Source organism: Sus scrofa, chromosome 6, assembly GCF_054392235.1.
Source record: "Sus scrofa isolate SSC_HxYL_T2T_F1_AM1 chromosome 6, Sscrofa_HxYL_maternal_Yorkshire_Landrace_v2.0, whole genome shotgun sequence".
In the NCBI taxonomy this organism is placed as follows: domain Eukaryota; kingdom Metazoa; phylum Chordata; class Mammalia; order Artiodactyla; family Suidae; genus Sus; species Sus scrofa.
The window spans coordinates 174,961,788-174,969,925 of record NC_139388.1 but is presented as its reverse complement, the minus strand read 5'-3'; the positions used below and the strand labels follow the sequence as shown (position 1 = coordinate 174,969,925).

Genomic DNA, 8,138 nt, shown 5'->3' with positions numbered 1-8,138 from the left:
CAGAGGGCCCCGGGGGATTTTCCCAGAGGGCCCCGGGGGAGCTGGCGGGGCGCTACTTCCGCACACGCGCAGTAGCGGCATCGGGACGCGCCCGCGTTCCTCCGCGTGGGTCAGTCCTGCGCGGCCGGTGACCCTGCAGGGCTTGAGCCGGTGGGAGAGGAGAGGCCGGCTAGTCGGTGCCTGAGAAGGAAGTAAGATTGCAGGTGACCCCTGTGCGCGGGGGCGTTTAGCGCAGAGAAAGTCGCGTGCGGGCAGGGCGCGCATCTGCCCGGCGGCGGGGCCGGGGCGGGCCGGGCTGCGGGGCTGTGCTGGAGGTCGTGGTGCCGCTCAGGGAGCCCACGCCTGGGCGTGAAGCCGCAGCTCAGCGCGTTCCAAGAGCGTTTTAACGCGCCGAAGGCAGTAAACGCGTTCAGAGCGGTGGGGAAGAGGACCGATATATCCAGTGCCAGACACTGTTAAGCTTTTTTTTTTTTTTTTTTTGTAGTATGGCATTTATTTATCACGGTTACTTTGGGATGTAATTATCCTCGTACTGCTTACAGAGAAGTGTGAAGCTGCTTCAAATCACACAGCTAGTAAGTGGAGGAGCTGGTGTTCAAACGCAGTGCCGTTTTACCTGAATTTCACTAGTTTTGGAACATAGTACTTTGCCTAAAAGAGTTAGTGTTCTTGAGTAAATACTAAGTGAACTTCAACTTGTGATCATTGTTACTGAGAGAACTCTTGGTGTCTCTGCAGGAAGACTGTGTGATTGAACCTGTGGATCCCTGTCGCGTATTTCTGCCTGATTCATTTTCCAGCGACCCTGGTTAAAATCTACAAAAAGCCACCCTAGGGCCACAGGATGGTGAGTTTACAAATCGGGACCCTACATAGAGATTCCAGTTGAAGGAGTGTTGCTTCTCTATCACCTAGTCCATCTTTTCTAGGAAAAAGTTGAGAGAGATTAATCCTGGAAAGAGGCTCTTCTGACTTAAGACTTTTTACCCATTTCAGGAGAGAGAAGAATCAATTTTTGTCTCTTCTATCCAGTGAGAGGAGAGTTTGACTCACCGCATTACATGAACCATCAAGAACTGTGTCCATGGAAGTGTGGTCCCAAATGTTTGAGGAGAAAGGTGAGAGTTACAGAAAATGAAGAGTGGGTTTGTGTGGTCAGGCTCCACAGGTATCTGAAACTCACAGCAGGAGAATGAGGGTGTGGTCAAGGGAAAGGAGAATCAAGGGCTATACAGAAGAAATTCGACTTATTTCCTAAATGCTCCCTCTCTGTACCTCCCTCCCTATCTCTCTCTCTCTCTCTCTCTCTCTCTCTCTCTCTCTCTCTCTGGCTCACAAACATGCATTTACACCAGTGCATTCTTTTCCTCACAATTTTTTCACAATTAAGCTGACTTACTGGTTTTAAATGTGTTTGTTTTGACCACATGCACTGCCTGCAGATGTTCCTGGGAAGGGATCGAACCCAAGCCACAGCAGTGACAACACAGAGTTCTTAACTACTAGGCCACCAGGGAACTCCCATACTGTTTTAGTTGTCATATTTGCCCTTTGGTGTTATGAGGATTCCCTTTCTTCCCTTACTTCCATGCAGAAATAGTTTATCACAGCCTGGTAGTGCTAGAAGGACTTTTAGGAATCCTTTAGTTCTGCTTCTTCATTTTAAGGATAAAGTAGTCCTGAGATGGGAATTGAGTGCTAAAGTCCCACGGCTTGTTAGTGGCTGAATCAGGCCTGAAATCCAGACTGTTCTTTTTCCTACATCACAGTTCATTTGAGCTAGGGTTGCTTAATAAGTTTCTTTTGAAAACATGTAACAAGGAGAGTCATTCATTCAGCAAATATTTGCTGAGTGTCTGTTGTGGAGCAAACACCATTCTGGTACTTGGTGTATCACAATGAGCAAAACAACATCTGTTTTTCATGACTTATTTTTTAGTTTATTTTTTCAATTTTATTTTTTAATTTTATAGTGATTTTTATTTTTTCCATTACAGTTGGTTTACAGTGAGTGTTCTGTCAGTTTTCTACTGTATAGCAAGGTGACCCAGTCACACATACATGTATACATTCTTTTTTCTCACATTATCATGCTCCATCATAAGTGACTAGATATAGCTCCCAGTGCTATACAGCAGGATGTCATTGCTTATCTGTTCCAAAGGCAATAGTTTGCATCTATTAACCCCAAATTCTCAGTCCATCCCACTCCCTCCCCTTCCCCCTTAGCAATCACAAGTCTGTTCTCCAAGTCCATGAGTTTCTTTTCTGTGGAAAGATTCATTTGTGCCGTACATTAGATTCCAGGTATAGGTGATATCACATGGTATTTGTCCTGACTCTTTTTTAGTGTCCCTTTGCATAAGCAGAATACACGAGGCCAAAGCAGTACTCAGTGAACTTAATGTTTTCTTTTTCCTTCTTTTCTTGTTTCCATATATATGTATTGTATATATGTAGGTACATATGCATATGTGTGTGTATGAATATAGTGGGATGGTTTTAATATGATTTTCTTCTATCAAAAATTTTAATTCTGAATCAAATATGTAATTTTTAGCTCTCCTGTGTACCTTATTGCAAGGAACAATGAACAGTGAACATGATTAGAGGAATTTCTCTGAATTCCCTCCACATGCCCAGTGGTGCTCACTATGGATGGAAGATGAATGTACTGTCACAGGTATCAGTGACATTCCAGGATGTGGCTGTGGACTTCACTGGGGAGGAGTGGCAGTTGCTGGGATGTGCTCAAAGAAAGCTGTATTGGGATGTGATGCTGGAGAACTTTAGAAACATCCTCTCGGTGGGTAAGGACAGCTTCCCTGTGTAACTCAGGAGTAGCCCCTGTGCCCTTACTTTAAGACTTGGGAAAGCTGTGAATGTTCGGCAGCTTTAACAAGTTTGGCCCAGAATTTTTGTGGTCTAAGATTCTTAACCCCCTTTGAGATTAAATGTAAACAGATAATATGTCTAATTCTTCTGCCTCCCAAATGGAGAAGGGTCTTTTCCATTCTAAAGCCTGTTCGTCATTCTTCATAGGCCCTGGACTACAGGAGGCAGACCCAAATTGTCAGGTAGTTGTTTGTCTGTAGCACTTTGTCCCCAGTTCTGTGTTGTTTCCCATGAACAAGGTGTCCGGTCCCCAAAACAAAAGTGATCTTCAGAATGAAGCAAGGACACGACCCATGGATGGTGGATGGAGAGAACCCACATTGGCACTGTCCAGTTGAGTCAGAGAAACCAGGCAGATGGGAGTCTTTGGAATTGAGATCCCAGTTGGTCAGTGAGGGGAAGGCACCTTGGAACTTTTCAGGAAGCACTTCTTTTTTTTTTTTTTTTAATGTCTTTTTGCCATTTTTAGGGCTGCTCCTGTGGCATATGGAGGTTCCCAGGCTAGGGGTCAAATCGGAGCTGTAGCTGCTGGCCTATGCCATAGCCACAGCACCGCGGGATCCGAGCCATGTCTGCAACCTACACCACAGCTCATGGCAACACCAGATCCTTAACCCACTGAGCAAGGCCAGGGATCGAACCCGCAACCTCATGGTTCCTAGTCGGATTTCTTAACCACTGAGCCACGACGGGAACTCCAAGAAGCACTTCGTAAAGCCACACACCTTTGGAAGTGACTGGGTGCACTTGTCAGACCCCCAGTGACTTGTCACTTCCACTTTCCCACGTGGCTGCTCTTGTGCGGAGGGATGTCCCTCCTCCCTGCTCTGGCTCCTCCCACTGCTGATCCAACTCAGGGCTTGCTCGGTTCTCTCAGTTCCCAGAATCCTCATTCCTCTTCCTCCTCAACATGGCCGATCTTTTCATACATCCAGTTCTAACAACATAGTCAGATTGTGTTTATTTGAAATGTGAGAAATGATGTAAGAGTCCAGAGCGTTACGCTAATAAGATTCTCTCTTGATGGAAGGCAGTCTCAGAAATAGTGAGGAATTGTCTTTTCTCTCATTTCCCTTAACATTATTATATCAGTTGACTTAGCATTTGTAGGGTTTTGAGCTTGGCAGTGGTGGTGTTGCATGGGACATGGTGTGGCATCATGGTAATGGCAGTCAGAATTAACCTTCCTAACTACACAGTATATAAAGACAAAAGTTGATGAAGCCTAGGAGTCTTGTGGCTCAGATTCCCAGCGTTAATGGAAGCTATAAGTGTGGAAACCAAAGTGTAAAATTTGAAGAGTGATGGCAGGGGCAAAGCAGGGTTCCGGAGACTAGATTTATGGAAGATTGAATGAGGTCATAAAAAATGGGACTCATTATCGGGAAAGATTCCTTTCAAATAGTAGAAATAACTGATGATAGAAGCAAAAGTAGATTATGTCTGGTCTCTTAAACGTTCTGCTGAGTGGGTGTGTTCCTGGCTATTTGTAAGCATTGGAGGATGAATCCTAGCTGAAAGTGTAGTTGGGGGAATTTCTACAAATATGTCCCAAGTGTGTTTTGGGTGGTTTGAGAGGATATGAGAATGTGCCTATAGGTAAAAGGGAGTTAATGGCTTGACAGTTCACTTGGTGGTTGTGTGCAAGAAGAGTAAGAAGGACAAGAAGTGTCTGGAGACTGAGGAGGATCCTAACAGAATAATTTAAAATTTTTTTTTTTCCTCTTTTTAGGGCCACACCTTCGGCATATGGACATTCCCAGGCTGGGTGTCTAATTGGAGCCGCAGCTGCTGGCCTACACCACAGCCACAGCCATGCAGGATCCAAGCCACATCTGCAATCTACACCACAGCTCACAGCAACGCTGGATCCTTAACCCACTGAGTGAGGCCAGTGATCTCATGGATACTAGTCGGGTTCGTAACCCACTGAGCCACACGGGAAGTTCCAGGATAATTTAATTTTTAAATATTGTAGATCTTGGCTCTGATAAGATTCCTCCAAACCAGTCCAGCTCTTCTCATTTCCCCATAATGCCTTCATCTCCTTTTCCCCTGGTCACCCTCTTTATTCATTCCTCTTAGATGGCTGTCCCTATTCTCAGAGCTTACTCTACATCCTTGTAAGAGCCCATTTTAACTTTCTTTGTCCTCATTATAACATTACTTTGTGCCTCTTTCACCATCTTTCACAGGTTGAAAAGTCATATTTATAAGTAGAAAAACCTACTTGTTCTCATTATTGTTTTCCAGAGGCCTCCACTTAAGCAGTGTCTTCTTAATGTTGAGGGCAGGGAAAATACAGATTTCTTTTTTGTTTTGTAGTCTAGAATGGGAAACTAGAGCTGAAACCAGAGACTTTGTGTATGTGTCTGTGATTTAAAATAAAAAGCATTATTTGAAATCTACCCTCTTGCAGTATTGTTAACTGTATGCACATTGCTGTACAGGGGATCTCTGGAACTTTCTCATCTTGCAGGACTGAAACTCTGTACCCGTTGAACTTCCCTCTCCTTCCTGCCCCTGGCAACCACCCTTCCACTTTCTCCTGATTTAACTATTTTAAATACTTTACATAGGGGAATCATGCAGTTTTTATCCTTCTCTGACTGAGTGATATAACTCAGCCTAATGTCCTTGAGGTTCATCCATGTTGTAGCATATGAAAGGTTTCCTTCCTTTTAAAAGTATATACATACCACATTGCCTTTTTCCATTCATCTGTCAATGGACATTCAGATTCCAGCTCTTGGCTATTGAGAATAATGCTGTAATCAATGTGGGAGTGCTTATATCTCTAGGAATCCTGTTTCCAGGATTTTGTAACATGATGTTGGAAGGAGTAACTGAGTATGTTTCACTTTATTCCATTTTAGAAGTTATCTGCTTACTTGGTGATGAGCTAGAAAGACAGGAAGGAGAAAGAAGGAAGCAAAGACAATTTTTTGAACCAAGGAATGTTCACCTTCAAGAAAGCACTGACCAACAAAATAGTCCAAAATTGTAATCTGAGTATAAACCTTATTTCTTCAAGACAAAAACGGCATAAATGTGAATCAAATGGAAAGAGTTTGCAGCCTAATTTACACTTACTTAATTATAGTAAAAGTTATTTGAGAGAAAACTCTTATGAATACAAGGAATATGGAAAAGCCTTCAAAAACAAGTTATGTCTCATTAGACATGAAAAAAAGCATACAAGGAAAAAAACCTTTGGGTGCGATGAATGTGGGAAAGCCTTCCAAAAGAAGTCTCGTCTCATTAGACATGAAAAAAAGCATACAAGGGGGAAAAAAAGCCTTTGAATGCAGTGACTGTGGGAAAGCCTTTACCAGTAAGGGACACCTTGTAGCTCATCAAAAAATCCATAGCGGAGAGAGACCCTTTGTGTGCAGTGATTGTGGGAAAGCGTTTATGCATAAAGCATAACTCGTGGTCCACCAGAGACTCCACACTGGGGAGAAGCCTTATGAATGTAGTCAGTGTGGGAAATCATTCACCTGGCATTCCTCCTTCACTCAGCACGTAAAGTCCCACACACCCGAGAACTCATTTGAGTGTAAAGAATGTGGGAAAACCTTCAAGTACAGTTTATCCCTTTATAAACACTCTGGAAATCACACCGGCGAGAAACCGTACCACTGCAGAGAATGTGGCAAAGCCTTTGGGGACTCCTTAGTGCTGGTCATGCATCAGAGGATTCACACAGGTGAGAAACCTCACAGGCGCACTGAGTGTGGCAAAGCCTTCATCAAGAAATCACATCTCCTTAAACATTACTTAACTCACACAGCAGAGCAGCAAAATAAATGCAACACATGTGGGAAATCTTTTAAGCGGAAGACACATTTCATTCTCCATCAAAGAAATCATAAAAACAATGGAGCTTTGTAAATGTGGGAAAACTTAAAATTAGCCTTTTAATAAAGCAGCAAAGAATTCATCATGGGAGAAACCCTATCAGCTGAATAAATGTGGAAAAGCCTGTTCTGAAATTCATTTTTTGTAAGTGATACTACTTACTGAAAAGATTACAGAAAATTTTAAGCTGTAAATAGACAACTTTACTGAACAGAAAAGCTGAGGAAATTTTGAAAAACTGAATAAGGCATCAGACTGACTAACTGCATATATACACTGTCCCTATTTTATGGTTTTTAAACAAATTGTACAAATGTCTGCATTGCTTAAGAAATTGTATAGCCATAGGTATGAAATATATGCTATGCACATAATACAGAGTTATGTCTGTTATGATGATTGCAGAGCATTGTAAATGTACTTAATGCCAATGAATTACACACTTAAAATGGCTTAAAGAGTAAATTTTATGTTCTATCAAAATCTCTGGTAAACACCATCATTGTTCAAAATCTGAAATCACCATATCCAGAATTGCCAATGATAAATGAAATAACATGGTTTAGCATGTAGAGTGAAGGTCACTGCTATGAACCTGATGTATAACTATTCTGTGGCACCTGTGAATAGTTGTGGCAGTTGTTACTGAGCCTTCTTGAGCTTCCTCTTCAATAATAGGGACCGTTATGAAGTCCTCTACTGCTCTGCTTAAGTGAGGACAGACAGTTTTCTTCTCTATACAAAACACCAAAGTGTATGTATATTTAATCCTGATTAACCAGACAATGAAGAAGGAAAGGAGCTGTGTTCTGTGTTACTCTAAGCACTTACTATAGGGAAAGAGAAGTATCTCCAGGTAAATAGTTGTAAATAAAAGCTAACCTAAGTAGAAGTAAGCTTAGCTCAAGCAGCATATAACTGGGGTACTTAGTTTAGAAAAATTAAGTGTCATAATAGCTTGCAAGACTTCTGGAAGATAATTAAAATTGATATTTTTAAATTTTTTTTTTAAAGGGCCACACCCATGGCACACAGAGTTTCCTAGGGGTCAAATTGGAGCTGCAGCCTTTGGCCACAGCCACAACATCATCAGATCCGAGCCAAGTCTTCAGCCTACACCGCAGCTCACAGCAACACCAGATCATTAACCCACTGAGCGAGGCCAGGGATCGAACCTGCATCCTCTTGGATACTAGTCTGGTTCATTAACCTCTGAGCCACAACAGGAACTCCCAAATTATTTTTTTAAAATCCAGATATAAATTGCATACAAGAAGACAAGCAAAATCATACAGAAAAGATGCAAAATAGGGGAATGGGACGAGATCCACTAAGCAAATAATAGCTGATACCTCATTTTATATATATATATATATATATAT

The 8,138-nt window shown here is 42.3% G+C and overlaps 1 protein-coding gene and 1 pseudogene across 6 annotated transcripts in view; both read left to right on the top strand.

The window, feature by feature from the left end:
• Positions 1-5,303, top strand: part of ZNF684 (zinc finger protein 684) — a 36,793-nt gene extending 31,490 nt beyond the window's left edge. For 2 of the 6 annotated variants that reach the window (XR_014808613.1, XR_014808612.1), the window contains exons 6-8: positions 739-847; positions 997-1,118; positions 2,561-5,303. The gene's annotated coding sequence lies outside the window, so the exon portion shown is untranslated. Of the gene's footprint in view, positions 1-70; positions 204-484; positions 576-738; positions 848-996; positions 1,119-2,560 lie in introns of those variants that run through there. The other 4 variants (XR_002345281.2, XR_014808615.1, XR_014808611.1 and 1 more) reach the window with 4 other exon arrangements.
• Positions 5,304-5,874: 571 nt separating this feature from the next.
• Positions 5,875-6,882, top strand: LOC146403052 (uncharacterized; annotated as a pseudogene).
• Positions 6,883-8,138: the final 1,256 nt, after the last annotated feature.